Source organism: Puma concolor, chromosome C2 (assembly GCF_028749965.1).
Source record: "Puma concolor isolate L17-30 chromosome C2, mPumCon1.1.hap2, whole genome shotgun sequence".
In the NCBI taxonomy this organism is placed as follows: domain Eukaryota; kingdom Metazoa; phylum Chordata; class Mammalia; order Carnivora; family Felidae; genus Puma; species Puma concolor.
Genome location: NC_141675.1, coordinates 79,993,230 through 80,010,302, shown reverse-complemented (window position 1 = coordinate 80,010,302; position 17,073 = coordinate 79,993,230). Strand labels below are relative to the sequence as shown.

The 17,073-nt window shown below is 40.8% G+C and overlaps 1 protein-coding gene across 9 annotated transcripts in view; it reads right to left on the bottom strand.

Annotated features, from left to right (window-relative positions):
* The window catches only part of LPP (LIM domain containing preferred translocation partner in lipoma), a 679,749-nt gene that overhangs the window by 511,872 nt on the left and 150,804 nt on the right, over nt 1–17,073 (bottom strand). For 8 of the 9 annotated variants that reach the window (XM_086674971.1, XM_086674973.1, XM_086674968.1 and 5 more), the window contains one exon: nt 3,873–4,002. The exons of the other annotated variant lie outside the window; for it this stretch is intronic. The gene's annotated coding sequence lies outside the window, so the exon portion shown is untranslated. The remainder of the gene's footprint in view (nt 1–3,872; nt 4,003–17,073) is intronic. 9 annotated transcript variants of the gene reach the window in all.

Genomic DNA, 17,073 nt, shown 5'->3' with positions numbered 1-17,073 from the left:
GGGTTCAATGAGGAGTTAAGTAACATGCAATGACCCAGTCATCATTAACCCATTAAAGGGTGAACAAATGTTTTCCACAAGAGGAATAATAAAAGCTGAATATACAAGTAAAGATGTAGGCAAGAGTTGAGAAAATTCATGTAGATAAAAACACTATTTGTCAAAAAAAATGTTAAGTTCTAGACAAACTTGCAAAATAAAAGGGGACATAAATCAAGAAGAAATAGGGTTTTTTTTGTTTTGTTTTGTTTTGTTTTGTTTAGGATTGTAGGTATGAATAAAATCTAAAAAGAAAGGACTGGAGAAAGATATATAGAGAGAGAGGGAGAAATTCTTAAAATAATGAATTCTAAAAATCATGTTATGTATACAAAAAAGAAAAAGAAATCACTGGAAACAATCAACAAAACTCAAAGACAGCCTACTGACTGGGAGAAGATATTTGCAAATGGCATATCCAATACAGGGTTAGAATCTAAAATATACGAAGAACTTGTATCAACACCAAATAAACCCAAACAATCCAATTAAAAAAATGGGCAGGAAACATGAACAACCATTTCTCCAAAGAAGACACACAGATGGCCAACAGACACATGAAAAGATGCTCCACATCACTCAATGTCAGGGAAATGCAAATCAAGACTGCAATGAGATAGCATGTCACACGAGTCAGAATGGCTGAAATCAAAAACACAAGAAACAAGTGTTGGTGAGGATGTGGAGAAACAGGAACCCTTTTGCACTGTTGGTGGGAAAGCACACTGGTGCAGCCACTGTGGAAAACAGTAAAAAGGTTCCTCAAAAAATTAAAAATAGAATTATCATATGATCCAATAACTCCACTACTGGCTATTTACCCAAAGAATACAAAAGCACTAATTTGAAAAGATATATGCACCCCTATGGTTATTGCAGCATTATTTACAATAGCCAAATTATGAGAGTAGCCCAAGTGTCTATAGATACATGAATGGATAAAGACGAGGTGGTACAAACACACATACATATATACACCCAAGAGCATATTGTTGGGTCACAAAAAAGAACAAAATCTTGCCATCTGCAACAACATGCATGGATCTAGAGAGGATAATGCTGAGTGAAGTAAGCGATTCAGAGAAAGACAAATACCATATCATCTCACTCATCTGTGAAATGGAAGAAATAAAACAAATGAACAAAGAAAAAAAGAGACACACCAGGAACAAACAGACTCTTAACTACACAGAACGAATAGAGGGTTACCAGAGGGAGGTGCTTTGGGGGATGAGTGAAACAGGTGAACGTAATTAAGAGCACACTTATCATGATGAGCACTGAGTAATGTATAGAATTGTTGAATCACTGTATTGTACACATGAAACTAACACTGTAGGTTGACTATACTGGGATAAAATTTTTTTTTAGCCATTGGAAAGATCAAAGACAAAAAGAGTTAATCAAGGTAAAAGTAGTATTTATTAAACACACTGTGTTTCTGTAACTGAGCTAAACATTTTGCATACTTTACTCCTTAAAACTATTCTCAGAAGTCATTACTATATCCATTTTGCCTCTGAATAAACCAAAGCTCAGCACAATTAACTAATCTGATTGAGTTCACCCACCTAGTAAGTTATGGTACTAGAATTTATATCCTAGCTATTTTTCTTTAATTATTGAAGTACAGTTGATACACAGTGTTTCATTAGTCCCAAGGTCACAACATAGTGACTAGACAACTCTATAAATCATGCTAACACGTAGCTACCACTTGTCGCCATGCAATGCTATTACAACACCATTGACTATATCCCCTATGGAAATCCTATCTCTCAGACCCACACACTCATTCTGTTTCCAGTATGTAACAAAGAAACGCACCTAAAAGAGAACTTCAGAGGTGAATGGCATGGCAGAAATCTAGAAAGTGATGTGAACACAGGGACGGGATAAAGACTATAAGCATCCAAACCTGTTTAAATCCTAAGATAGAGGTAGCAAGAAAGGAAGGGGATGCAGGGATTATAGCTACCCTTGAGAACCTGGGGACTGACGGCTCATGCACGTTACACTTGTGCAAAATATGCAATGCTAGAACTCTTAGGGCTGAAACAGTGAAAACTCCAGTTCCTGAGCAATGGAGAGGAGAACTTTAAAGTGATGGGCATTGAGGAGGGCACCTGTTGGGATGAGCACTGGGTGTTGTATGGAAACCAATTTGACAATAAATTTCATAGTATAAAAATAAAAATAAATAAAAATAAATAAAAATTAAAAAAAATAAAAATAAAATATAATGAAATAAAAGAAAAGAAAATAAATAAAATAAAATAAAATAAAATAAAATAAAATAAAATAAAATAAAATAAAATAATAAAAAACATGAAGCTGCCCAGCAGTAGAACAAACTGCTTCACAAAGAATTGGAAGTGCCCAAGTAGAGGCTCAATGGCCATCTGTCAGGGAAGGCATGCGTAACATCCTGGCAGTGGGAGGGAGTCAGCATTAGAAGATGGGCCACTGCAGCTCTGTGTTTCAGAGATTTAGCTGCCCAATGCTGAGAGACAAACAACAGCTCCAAGCTCCAGATACAAATTTGAAGAATGGCCTTTGAAGAAGAGACCCCGGGTAAAAATAGCATCCATGCAGCACATCCATGGGGCAGCAAGGATATGCCAAGCACGAGACAGTCCCCACGCTCAAGAAGTTCAGACAAGGCAGAAAACACATTTCGAAAAGTTAAAAAAGATCTGCTGGGAGGCAGTTTGGGAGCCTTATAAATGGCTAGACAAAGCCATAACCAGAAGTCTCAGAAAGAAAGAGGAAAAGCTAAACGGTTCACAGGAAACTAAGTTTTACGGAAAGAAAAGAAGTCATCGAAGGCTTAAGTTTAGGGAAGAGCTGATTCACAGAAGTAAGCAAAGGTCAAATCAGATCTCACTTTTGGGTAATCAAAACACACATGGAGGAAGAAGCAGAAGAATGTTAGAAAACAAAGTTAAAAAAAACCAAAAGCTCACCGGTGGGAGAGAGCAATGAAATGTTGGGTGAGGAATAGGAAAGAAAAAATGAGATCGTTCAAAAGAACATTCAACATATTTGAAAATGAGAGAACAATCCATTTGAGAGTGTGCAAGCCTACTTTCACAGTCTGCCAGATTCATTCACTTTCAAACACTGCAACCTGTCTAAACCCGACCCCCCAAAAGCTACTCGAGACAGGAGAGAGTTATTGAAGAGAAAACATGATGTCTGGGTCCGGTTCAATGGCCTGTCTCGGCAACCGTCATTACAATTTCAGGCTGAGCAGCTTTTATTGAAGAAAACAGATCGCATAAAATATTAACACAAGCAAAAGCAAAGGTAAAGGGCAATTTGTATTGGACGACCTCCCTCCCACAGGAAGGAAAAAAAAAAAAAAATAAGGGAGAGAATTTTAACAGAAAAGTGGGGAGGCAGGGGGTGGTCCCGTAAGATGACTTCTCTGTGACAGTGAGGATCATGGGTATGTAGGCAGTTTCCTTTGCTGTGACTGCCAGCTAATCCAGGTAAAGAAGGAAGTGGCCGCTTCAGCCCAAACTCCCGGAGTCTTTTTTCCCCCACAAAGCTGGGATTCTAAACCAGAAAATGGACAAGCACTCAACTGATCCTTCAACTTCTCTCAGGTCTTGCCAAAGACAAAACCTGTTCTGTTTAAAAAGGCAGCAGTGGTCACTATTGAAAAGCAGGAGAGCGAGCAGCGGTGCGGTGGTGAGCACAGAGTGTGGAAAATATGCAAAATGTTTAATAAACACACCGAAAAAATATATGGAAATCTTCCCAAATAAATACAATAGTGATATACCTTTGACATCGCATATTCACAAAAGAAATTCAGAAACATCTACCTTGAGATCCCGGAGACTGGTACAGGAACTCAAAAGAAAAAGAGGAACACACTAACACCTGGATTCTTGCCCCAGCTCAGCCTCTAACCAGCGCAGCGGTCCCGGGTAGGTCGCTTTCAGCTCCGCTCGCCTAAAAAAGCCAAAAGACAGGATTAGATCAGTGGCTCTCAATGCGCATGATGCATCTTTTTCACAGTGTTGACATCTGCGTCAACGGTGCGAAAGCAATCAAGAGTGGGGCGGGGTGGGGGGACATGGCCAGAGTCTTCAAAGGAATCAAGCAGTGGCACCAAAATGTCCCGACAGCTGCTTCACTTTTCACCACCACGTACCCACAGTCAAGGGAACATGGGGCTCGTTTCATTCAAAACTGTCCTCCATGCATTAAAAGTTAATTTTATTAAACTCAATCCTTGAACACATATCTTTTTAATATTCCATGTGACAAAATAGAAAGGAGGCAAGAACATCTTCTGCTGAATCCCAAACCACAATGGTTGTCTCCAAGAAAGGCACTTGTGTGACTGCTGGAATCGAGGGCTGAGCTAACAGCTCGTTGCACAGAACATCATTTTTTTTTTAATTTTTTTAACGTTTATTCATTTTTGAGAGACAGAGAGAGACAGAGCATGAGTGGGGAAGGGGCAAGGAGAGAGGGAGACACAGAATCCGAAGCAGGCTACAGGCTCTGAGCCACCAGCACAGATCCTGATGCGGGGCTCGAACCCACGAACTGCGAGATCATGACCCGAGCCGAAGTCGGACGCTCAGCCGACTGAGCCACCCAGGTGCCCCAACATCATTTTTATTTGAAAGAATGACTGACAAATTGTGGTCATTCAGACTTGGTGATGACAAACATAAACCAAGAGAGCCTATCATTTCAAGGAAAACAATTAAAGGTATCTGTTGCCAGTGATAAAAATCAGTTTTCAAGTGAAAATTAGAACTTCAAAAACCCTGCATCTGCTACTGTATACGTGACATATTCCTAATAATTAAAATATGTTTTTGATGAAAGCAGTGGCGATAGTAATGAATGGGATTTTTTTGTTGTTGTTACGGAATGAAACTTATCGATATTTGAAAGATATGCATAACTCAGTGAACCCGTATTTTCCAACTGAGCAATCTATGGTGTTACACAGAGGTGTGGAGCGATTCAAACTGAGTAGAAGACCAATCAATGTTAATATAACAGAGTATAAAGAAATTTATTGATACGATTTCAGGTTTCACATTAGGAAACCACCACTTGTCAAGTTTTAGTGTAGTATAAAAAAAAAGAAAATCCACAATTATGTCCTTTTTAACTTCCTTTTCCAATCCTTTTTATAAATAATTTCTGGATTTTCTTCCTAAACTTTACTCAAAGCATATATTTGTGACAAATTGCCATTTTTCTCACTACTTTTTTTGTGTGTCTTTTGGAAAATGTACTTATTTTCATACAGCTTTCTTTAAAATCTTTTTTGTATTTCTGTTTTAATTTCTTTTTTAGGATGTTTCTTTCTTTCTTTGGAGAAAAAGAGAGAGAGAGAGCACATGAGCAGGGAAGAGGGGCAGAGGGAAAGAGAGAGAATCCTAAGCTCAGTGTGGAGTCTGATGTAGGACAAAATCCCACAACAGTGAGATCATGACCTGAGCTGAAATCAAGAGTCAGAGGCTCAACTGACTGAGCCACCCAGAGGCCCCGGCTTTAATTTCTAAGATGAATATCCTTACTATCACTCACATAAGCAAAAACTCATGCTGAGGAGTGTAGAGAGGTCCTGAGATCAAACCACTGCACTTAGATGGGACTTATGTATGCTACCTTCCTGCCCAGTACCCATCTTCTTTGGTTCTAAACCATTAGGGAAGACAAAGAGTGGCTCAGCTCTACTTTCAGACCCTGCTATCGGTTTACCTTTATGTAGAGGCCACTTCAGTGAACATTTGGACACATGAAACATCTGTATGACTTCGCCATGGAGTAGGCCATTTGTTAGTAACAAATACTGATTGTGAGCTTTCCATGGGGCAGGCACTGGTTAATAGAGCCCTTAGATCAAAATCCAGACTCTACTACTATTTGAGGTACGTATACTCTTTTTTTTTTTTTTTATTCATTTTGGGAGAGAAAGAGCACAAGCAGGGGAGGGATAAGAGGGAGAGTGAGAGAGGATCTTAAGCAGGATCCACAATCAGCACAGAGCCTGACACGTGGCTCGATCCCATGGCCCTATGATCACGACCTAAGCTGAAATCAAAAGTCGGATGCAAAACCGACTGAGCCCCCAGGTGCCCCTCGGTATGCTCTTGGTCAAAATACAGAATAATCTCTCTAAACCTGTTTTTTTTTAATGTTTATTTATTTTTGAGAGAGAGACAGAGAGACAGAGAGACAGAGCATGAGTGGGAGAGGAGCAGAGAGAGAGGGAGACACAGAATCTGAAACAGGCTCCAGGCTCTGAGCTGTCAGCACAGAGCCTGACTCGGGGCTCGAACTCACCAGCCGTGTGATCATGACCTGAGCTGAAGTCAGACATTTAACCAGCTGAGCCACCCAGGTGCCCCTACACCTGTTTTGTTTTGTTTTGTTTTGTTTTGTTTATGTGAAATAAGAATGGCAAAAGACCTACATCTGAAGATTATTGTGTAGTTCCACTGAAATGATCCGTTAAAAACCTTACTATACTCAATGCCTAGCATACAGTAAAAACTCAAGAAATCTTCCCCATTGTTATTACAACTAACATGTCTCCCATCGCTTCTCGGCCTTTTGGCTAAGATCAAGTGTACAACTAACATGTCTCTTACCATTGTTTGCCATGTACATGAAAGAAATAAAAACAATTTAACCATACAGGGACTCAAAATCTATCTCACTTGCTGATACATTCAACTCCATGAAATCTCAGAGGCAAAAGTATCCAGGAGTCCTTGTTTCTCATCCCAAAAGTAAAAAAGAAAAAAAAAAATCTGTGGCCAGGAATGGAAACAGGGTTATAATAAAGACCAGGCACTGCACCGGTTTCCAAACTTTCTACGGTCAAGAGAGCAAGCAGTTCAACCCCAATGTCGTTCTCAGCACTACAGTGAAAGGTCAAAAGACAGGAAGTGAGAATCCAAACTTAGTCCCTGATCAGACAAGAGATGAGATTTTTACTTTTCCTTTGTTTCCACAAAAAGTCATATTCATTTCATCTCTTTACCCCATGTAAAACCCAGCAGGAAAAAGGCTGGGGAAAAATAAGGATGCTTGTTAATCTGAGGTCAAACCAAAAGAAAAAGAGATGCCCTCATGCTGCTAAGAAAAGACTGCATGTAGGAGAGAGGAGGTACTTAATAAAGCGATTTCAATTAAAAATATAATCTGAAGGAACAGACACATGCACGCTTACCTACAATTTCTTTAAAAAGATATAAAGGAATTAATCATTAAACTAGTTACACTGGTGAGGCTCAATTTCATTTTTAAAGAAAAATAAAACAGGATGCCACCTTTATTTTACTTTCTTCCATCAACTCTACATACAACCACTCAAGTGTCAGTATCTTACTAGCCTGATAAGACTTTTAACTGCTGATTTAATAGAATGATGTAAGTTATGCTTCCAGAATAATGTATAGAAACGATTATGCCCCCTTAACAGCACTTGGATCTTCAATCAGGAAATTCAATTTTAGCTGCAAAACTATGTTTTGGCAAAAGTGCAATTGAACTCAGTGTACTTGTCACATTTCTAAATATACTCCGGTCACCATGACAACAAGGGAGACTGATGGATCGCTTAAAAGAGTACGGTATATTTAATTGTCAGCATTTTAAACTGACTCAGAAAAATGCTGTGTGATAGGGTCTACTCACCATGGTTACTGCCGGCTGAGTCCATAATAATAAAAGGCTCACATACGCACATCGACAGCGTGCGCGCAAAGAACGTAAAAGTCATTAGGCCCTGTATTTCCAACCACGCTACACACCAAACTTAAGGCTTTCGCAAGGACTTGTTCTTATTAAGGTACCACTCAAGAACCCCACTCCCAGATTGTCAGCATCTGCGTCTGTACCCCAGGCCGCGATAGCAAATCCCAACACGAATTTCAAAGCCTGCTCCCTCTCTTAATCTAAAGATAAAAATGAACGTAAGGCTATTTTCTCCTGGAATGGGGGATGAGATACTCTTTCTCTCTCCTTCCATGTGGACTTGTTCCCCATTGACAATCTTCTGGGATCCATACATATCCCAAATAACCATTTCCGGAGCACCACTCCTATGCCTGTGCGGGTCAATCTTCTACAGGCTAGAAACAGAATGGCAACAAATAGATACCTTTCCCCCATTTGGGGAGCTGACACCCTAAGAAAGGAGGAAGACAAAGATACAAATAACCCATGAAAGAGAAAGAAATAGTCCAAATGAACTGATCCATTAGAGTGCACTACATACAGAGCCTAGCATATAGTAAGCACTCAGCAAATCACCCTCCTCATTATTACACCAAAGATATTTCTCACCAAAAGAGTTTGCAATATACAAAAGGTAAACACAGGCATAGTGACCACGCTTTCAGAGAACCTTAAGTGTTGTAGAGAACTTAAAACAAGATAATGGGAAAAAGCAATGGGGAGGGGACAGGTGTGCTACTTTAGCTGTAGGTTAAGGAAGATCTCTTCAGGGAGATGACATCTGTACTGAGCCTAGAATGAAGACTCCAAGTCAGCCATATGCAGAATCAGAAGAAGGTCAAGTGAGAACAAACTTGGCTTATACACGGGATAGAAGGGAGGTCAGTGTGTCTTTGGCTTACTGAGTAAAGTGATGATGGAGTGACAGATAAGGGAAGCCCAACTCACATTGCCTTGCAGGCCACTAAAAGGTCTTCTGAATGTTTCTAGATACCATGGAAGTCACTCTGTGGCAGGGGGTGAGATATGATCCAATTAACAATTTCATAAGATCTCTTTACACGGTAGGGAGAAGGGCAACAAAGGGAAATCATAAAAGTATCATGGCCATTTCAGAGAGTCTATTGTCATAGTCCAAATAATGGGTGGTGACTTGGCTTGAGTCACTATTCTCCTACCCCAGTGCTTTTCTGCAGCCCCATGCTTACCCTCTTGACCACCACTTGCAAGAGAGGCACGAAGAGCAATCAGAAACAGGAAATATTCCAGGGGAAGAACACACACACATTGGCTAAGCAGGTACTTTGAGCAGATGAGTTGGATAAAGGCCCTACAGCATGATGGCATATGTGTCCTGTGATTCAGCAGGTCTGGAGGGTGGGGGAGGGGGCTTGCGATGCAATATTTCCAACAAGCCTGAAGGCCTGGTGGTGGTGCCACAGGCCCAGGAACCACACTCTAGAACCAGGGTTCTAAGGGAGCCTGGAGACGGGAACACCAGGATAGCAGGAGGCAATGAGAGCTTGGCTCAGGGTAATAATAACAGGTGGAATAGGGAAGAAGGGAAAAATCCCAAGAGAAGTAGCAAAAAAGCTAGAATCCAAGACTTGGCAAAAGATAACGCATGGAAAATAAAAAAGAAGATGGTGGAATTGATTTGGAGCTTTCTTTCATTGTACTGTTCACTGTGCAGCGTTTCCATCTGTCTAGTGAAACCGCTATCACAATGAATACTTCCTGTGGCCACAAGTCTATCCCTGTAAGACAGGGCCAAGGAAATGATTGTGGCGACAGATAATAATAAGAACAATAACAACAACAATCCCCATCCTTAACTGAGAGCTCCTTCTGTGCCAGGCACATTCTAGCACGCACGATCTCCAGTTCTGACAACAACCCTATTCCTCCCTCACAGATGCCAAACGTGACATCCAGACACATTATGTAGCTCACCCAGAGTCACTCCTGCTTCAGCCGGATTCAAACACAAGAACAGACTGTAAGATCCGTTTCCTTCACCCCCATGGTGCCTATGAAGTTGAACCTAGGGGAGAATCACATGCCCATTGGAAGCATCCGTCCTCAATGTCAGGGTTCCCTTAAGCTCGGACTAAGTCTCAAGACTGCAAGTGGCAAAAGTTGATTCATGGACTCTAGAATCATAAGAATAAAGTACACAAAGTCGAGTGGCTGGTCTGTAGCAGAACCGTGACTCATTTCATAGCCTCAGAACACAAACGTGGCTTGAGTATTTTTATGCTCCCGCTCCAACTCAATGTTCTGTACCCCTACTCCAGAGCGTCTTCCGTGTCCCCATTCTTGCCTTCTCAGCTTTATTCTGCTTTTTCTTTACAACTTTGTCTGCACAGAAAGTAACTGCCTCCCTACACGGTGATGGTTTGGAGTGAGAAAGAGGCCCTTGTTTGTGAAGATGCATGGTGAACGGTAGTGGATATTGACAAGACATCAGTAGATAAGAAAGACGAGCTGAGACATTTCCCCAGCCCAGGAAGTGGGTAAGAAATGAGCCACAAGATCTTCCTTCTAATCACCCACACTGTGCTTTCCCAGGATGATTCACAGGTATGGCTCCACAGACCTGACAAAGGGGACCATCGTCAGGAAGATGAAAGGATGTTTTTATGCCTGCTCTCGCTTTTTTTTTGTTTGTTCCTTCTTGAGTAATAACTATTAATTGTGCTATGCGGGCAGTGCAGAGATGAGTCTACCGGGAAGCCAGCACAAATCCATCAAGTGCTTTTAGTCCGAGCTTTTTAGAAGCAATTGCTTACCACATTCTCCCTGCTCTTTTTCTCAAAGCTAGAATTAAAGTGGAATTTACCACACAGTTACCCAATGCCCTCCTCCCCACCTCCAAAAAGAAGACAGAAGATGGCTATTGGTCTATCACCAACAAAATCACAAGGTGTAGGTGAAAAACACAACTCATTTAGTGTTTACAAAGCTGACCTTTTGGTCCCTAAAACAGGTACTCCTCTTATATTAAAGTATGACAACCCTGTGTAAGCAGATACTGTCCAATTTGGACAGATGAAGAAATTAATGCTCAGAAATGATATGTTATTTGTCTAGAATCCAACAACTAGGAAACAGAAGAACCAGAAAGTAAACACAGGTCTTCTGACTCTAAGGCCAATCCTTTCTTCCACCCATACCAGCTGCCTCGCACACACTTCCAAGAGAACCCATGCTTCCATGCTGTTCGGCAAAAGAATCAAAGCTTTAAATATTTCTTAGAGGGGCGCCTGGGGTGGCTCAGTCAGTTAAGCGTCTGACTTCGGCTCAGGTAATGATCTCACCATCTGGGTGTTCGAGCCCCATGTTGGGCTCTGTGCTGACAGCTCAGAGCCTGGAGCCTGTTTCAGATTCTGTGTCTCCCTCTCTCTCTGCCCCTCCCCCACTCACGCTCTGTCTCAAAAATAAATAAACATTAAAAGAAATTAAAATATTTCTTAGAAATAAGGCTGTATATTGGGGCGCCTGGGTGGCTTAGTTGGTTAAGCGTCTGACTTCAGCTCAGGTCATGATCTCACAGTCTGAGTTCAATCCCCACATCAGACTTTGTGCTGACAGCTCAGAGCCTGGAGCCTGCTTCAGATTCTGTGTCTCCCCTCTCTCTCTGCCCCTCCCCTGCTCACATTCTCTCTCTCTCTCTCTCTCTCTCAAAATTTAAAAAAAAAAACATTAAAAAATTAAAAAAAAAGAAAGAAGGCTGTATTCTTTAAAAAGAATAGAAGATAAAATAAAATTAGAAAAAGATTTATTTGACAAATATGCACAATATCCCAAAAGGGCTCTTTTAAGAGGTCTTTTCTAGGAATAGTAAGCAACAAAGCCATCGTAGATTCTTTAAGGCTTGCCTCTAACCAAGGCAACATGTTTTTGACTAAAGCTGGGTTCAGGGATCAGTTAGGATCTGCACCATGCCTAACATGGAATCATGGAAGCTCCTGAATTTCCCAGCACAGGATTGTGGCCAAAGGACATCTAACAAAGCCTGTCCCCTCACCCAGCCCCAGGGCTTGCACAAAAGAAGAAAGAATTGAGGGACAAGACATAATGGAAGACTGAGGGCCGGTAAGTCATAGGTTCACACAGGCTCTGGCTCATTATGAAATGGAAGAAATTTTTTTTTAAAAAATGAAAAGTTAATACAGTCCGAGCTTAAACTCATCTCTCATTATTATTCCCACATCTTCCATGGTATAGGTAGATGTTAGAAAGGATCAAACAAGGGAAAATAAGAATAATCCAGTCTGTAGGGCTTAAGATATACTGTCAGACCAAGGTGAGGATTAATGTGTGTAAGCAGCATCATTTTCTGTCTCCCCTTACCCAGAGGGGTGGTGAGGTTAAGCATTTTGAAAAGATTCTTTATCATAAGCAGAGCTGACAGGGACACCTGATGAGAATGGTAATCAAATCAAGAAGTAAATAAACACTCAGATCAGTGTTCTTTAATTTTGGTGGCTGACTTGGGAAGAAGGGTTGCCTTATAAAGGTACATATTTCTCTCTTCCAACCATAAATACAGGGTAGCTTCATAATGTTTTCTCTTTTTAAAAAGTTATTTTGTTTCTCAACAAATGCCAGTTAACCACCTTCTATGTGCTAGTTAATGTGTGGTTTTGGGGAAGGAGATGGCAGCAAGAGAAAAGGACACCATCCCTATTTTCAAAGAGCTCAGAGTCTGGTACCTAAGGCCAAGCACAAAATGTTGTGATTTTTTTTTTTTTAAGTCAGCAAGTTATGTTCTCATTTATGAAAATACCAAAATGTCAGATTCTTCTCCAGTCCAAGCAATAATGTAAAATGAGCCAATTCTTCTGAATCAGATTTTTTTAATGAAAATGATGACTGCTGAAGCTTTTCCCTTTAATGCCAACATTATTAGAACTCGGGGAAGAACACAAGGTCAATTTACTGCGTTCCATATTCTTCCCAGGCTCAAACCACGGAGCAATAGAAATATAACGTGACACGTGCAATTCTAAAGGCTCCTAGTAGCTACATTTAAAAAGAATAGAAGAGAAAATAAAATAAGTAGAAAAAGATTTATTTGACAAATATGCACAAAGTATACAAATCTATACAAAATGTACAAAATACTTGTATTTGTATAGCCACATTTCAAGTGCTTGGTGGTCACATGTGGCTACCGGCTATCACACTGGACAACACATCCCCAGCCTTTCCTCAACCTTCATCTCCCAGTAAGTGAACAAAGCAAAACGTTTGGTGGGGACAGAGAGACAAGTTTTACGACAGGCACCAAGAGACACAGACTCGACCCAACCCATCTAATATTGCCAATTATTCTGCTCAATCTTAAATCTCACGATCAAGAGATTCCAGGACACTGGCTCCACCCTGTATGTGAGGATGAAGAGAACCAAACAAGACCAAGGATTGCTACCAACAAAATGGCAACTTAGCCACGCTACCCACTGGCATGCCGATATCATCACATACAAGGACCTGAGAGTCTACCCTCAAACTTTTGCAGTTTGAATCAAGGTCCATTTTCCCACTCTAACCATAAATATTTCCCTTCCCAGCTTCCCTGCACATCATCTGAGAATAAACAGGGTATGTAAAAATACAGTAAAAGCGCAATGCCTTAAGAGGTAAAGCTACCAAAACAGAGAGGTGAGGATCCCTTCTTCACCTTTTCATACCTTTTGGTCTGTGGATATGGAAGATTCTGTTCCTTTGTCAAATGATAAAGAGCTCTCCCTCCATCACTCTCCATACTTCTTCCTCCACGACAGGAGGAGGGGTGATTTTATCTGACTGGTAAATGGCATTTTGTAGTTTAATTAATCGTGTTGTGCCAATGATAATCTCTTAGCTTTGATAGATGTCTTTGGTTATGTAAGATACTACTATTAGAGGAAGATGGGTGAAAGCTATACACAGACGCTGTTACCAGTTACTAATACTAGTTACTATTTTTATAACTCACCAACAGCAACACAGTAAAGATTACTGGGGATGAATCCCCTCAGGCTGCTTCCAGCCAAACCAAAACTCTATCAGGAAAAGAGCTGACGACACTGAACAACAAGAAAGGACATTACATGAAATGACTTCTCGCTTTTTATTGTTCTTGCAATAAATTAAAAAGTATTTCAAATGCATTTGATTAGTTAAAAGGTTCACTGGAAGCTAGGAATTAGCTGAATTAAAGATTTTTTAATTATAAATAAAAAAAATAGAACGAGAAAGGCCAACTTTGCCAAGAAAGAAATTGTAATTGAATAATTCACATTTTTGCTAATTTTTGAAAAATTTTATTTTATGTTTGGACAAGCAATAGATAGAGAATCATCTTCCCAGATTATGGTTGATGGTTTCAAATATTATATTGGCTCTATTTTACTGGGAAAAGAAAAAGTCTTCTCCATCTGTGCTAAGAAATAAAAAAAAGCCTAGCCAACACATTCAGAGGGTTTTCAGAGATTCAGTGTCCAGACCTTTTAGCTCCCATCCCAAGTGTCAGTGAAACTATATAACTTAGCCTGGGAAAAATTCTTTCAAAGAATCATGATACCTTTTTCTTCTCCCCAAAGTTTTCTTTCAAAGGTCAATGTTTCTTCAACTCAGTTCACCTGATTCAGCAAACCAATCAAAGACCAAAGATTAAGAAAAATTAAATTCTACCATCTTGCATAGATAGGTATGTGGGTGAGTGGGTCGGTGGATGGATGACAGATGGACGGATAGATAGATAGACAGACAGATAGACAGATAGATAGACAGACAAGAATAAAAGCTAAAGTTATTTGAGCCCAGTTTACAAGCTGAAGTTGCCTGCTCAAGGAAAAGGACTTTTGGAAACATTGTACTCCTTCCTGAACCCTTACCACTATAACAAAAATATCAACATATTCACCGAGTAATTTTTCTCACCCTACTTTCAGATAAATGTTTGCCTTTCGTCAAAGGTAGTGAGTGTTATAGAAAGCAAGTCACGAAGATCAACATCTTTGGGATGAGGAAACAGGGAACCAGAAAGGGAAACAGAATTACCCAACTCGGCTCCTTCCTATCAGAACCCCTCTTAAACATGCCTTCAGATAGACCTTAAATTAAAAAGCAAGGCCAAAAATAAAAAAAAATAATAAAAATAAAAATAAAAAAAAAAAAAAAAACAACTACTGTGAACAAAGTACAATGCTAAGTAACAGAAGGCAGAGAGAGACAAAGAACCCAAGGCTCTTCCTGGCCCTGAGAGGTTCTGGAACTATCTCCAGCCTCCTTGGAGGGCATCTGGCAGGCTTTCCTGGACCTGACTCCCTTCTGAGGACGCAGGTTTCCCTGCAACCTCTCTATGTGCGTCCTCCTGGCCCCCAACACTGCAGATACACAGGGTCCAAAGCCAGGGCCAGCATTTTTCTGAAGCCTCTTGTCACGTCTAGACCATTGTTCTGCTGCCACACAACCAGACTCTAGCCTTCAACTCTCCCACTTCCAATTTTTACTTTTACTTCTCCATGGAGACTCCCAGTTCCTGGGATCCTCTCTTTTTCCCCAGGTGCCATTCCCTTGTGGCAGCACTGCTCCCTGGTTCAGGGTAGAGCCCGTAAACAATAACATGCCAGGCATCATGGTGGTCCTTTACCCACCTTCGCAGCTCTCACACCTGACACCGTTTGATCATGGTGCACTCAATAACACCTTAAGAAGCTAAGATACCAACACTGCAAACCATCTTCGGTGACAACCCTTTCAGTCTAGAGGGTAAAGTTATTGAAGCATTTCCTTACCCATTACCAAATTTGATTCCCACAACTGTAGTAAATTAGGCACAGCGAACTGGATGCCCATTTAACAGAAGGGGAAGCAAAAGGACAAAGAGGGGAAGTAATCTCTACCAAGGGTTCACAGGAAATTGGGGGCACTGCTGAAATCTAAACCCAAATTTCCTCATATCTGGGGCCCAGGATGCTTTTCATCTCCCCATGCACCCAAGGCTCCAGGATCCCCTGCACAAAAAAAATGACACCTCAGTAATGGTGAGGACAAATCATTAACCTCAGCAGGATTAAACTAGTATTTTTACTTGACGTAGACAGAGGGGAGTTAAAAAAAAAAAAAAAAAAAAAAAAAAAACTAAAAAAAGTTCTCCTAACGGATTCTGGTAGAGACGATTAGCAGAAATATCTTGCAAAGAACGTGGGTGTCCTGGAAGACTCATCGTCGTCATCATTATAATTTCTAATCATGTTGTGTGGGCAGGTGTCCGTGTAGCAAAAACACCATTGGAACCCAGATTAGCAGTTTCATCGGGAGACTAGAAACTAAGTCTGCAATTCTTAGACCTCAAAGTCTGAATCACAGCTTTCCCCTTGGGGATCAGCAAATATGCGGTCTGTGCCTTAGCAAGGACTGTTGGGCCTGCCGCGGGGCGGGGGGGCGGGGGGGGGGAATCAAATCCCAGGTCCACCCAAAAACACAGAGTGGAGCAAGGTACCAGAAGCTTCCTGTGCGCCTGGAAATACCACTAGATTCAGAAACAGAAGGCCAGAGTTGTAGTCCCACGTTATGGCTCTAATTCACTGAGTAACTTTGAATGAATCATTTGCCTTCTTTGCATTTTTGTTTTCGTTCTCATCTGAAAATTGAGAGTTTTTCAACTATTGGTTTTCAAATGAGACATGGGATAAGATCAGGAGGGAAGGCAGCCAGCAGCAGGGTTTTGGGCATCCCCTAGTTCTGCACCCTCCCCCACAACTGCAGCACATCTGTTTTTATCATTTTACTTCAGGCCTCTGCAAGATTTAGCTTCAACAAAGGAGCCAAACCCACAAAAAGCATGGGCATGCTGTCTGTTAACCCACCAGCTCTAACATTCTGATTCTCCTCAAATATGTTTTCTCCTGGGCTAATCTTTACAGAGATCTTTTCACCCAGTTGTACTTGACTGTATTGGTAGACTTTAAAAATAAATCTGTTAATGACATACTCTGAAAAAGTAATGTGAAGCATGTCAGTAATTTCTTCCTCCTCCACATGAGCAGATACCTAGAGAAAATGGCCAAAGATAGCGGAGAAGGACCAGAGCAACAGGAGGGAACCCACCACAACTCCCATGATTATTTCACAGGGATATATTAATTCGTACAAAAATATCGCTTAAGCATCCGCAATATGATAGGCATTATGATAGTCTTGAAGTGAACAACAGACAAGGTCCCTGTCCCCATGAGGCTTATTCTAATTGGATCTCACATTTTTTTAATTTATATTAATAAAAAAGCAGAAACGTATTTTCGTGTGTGA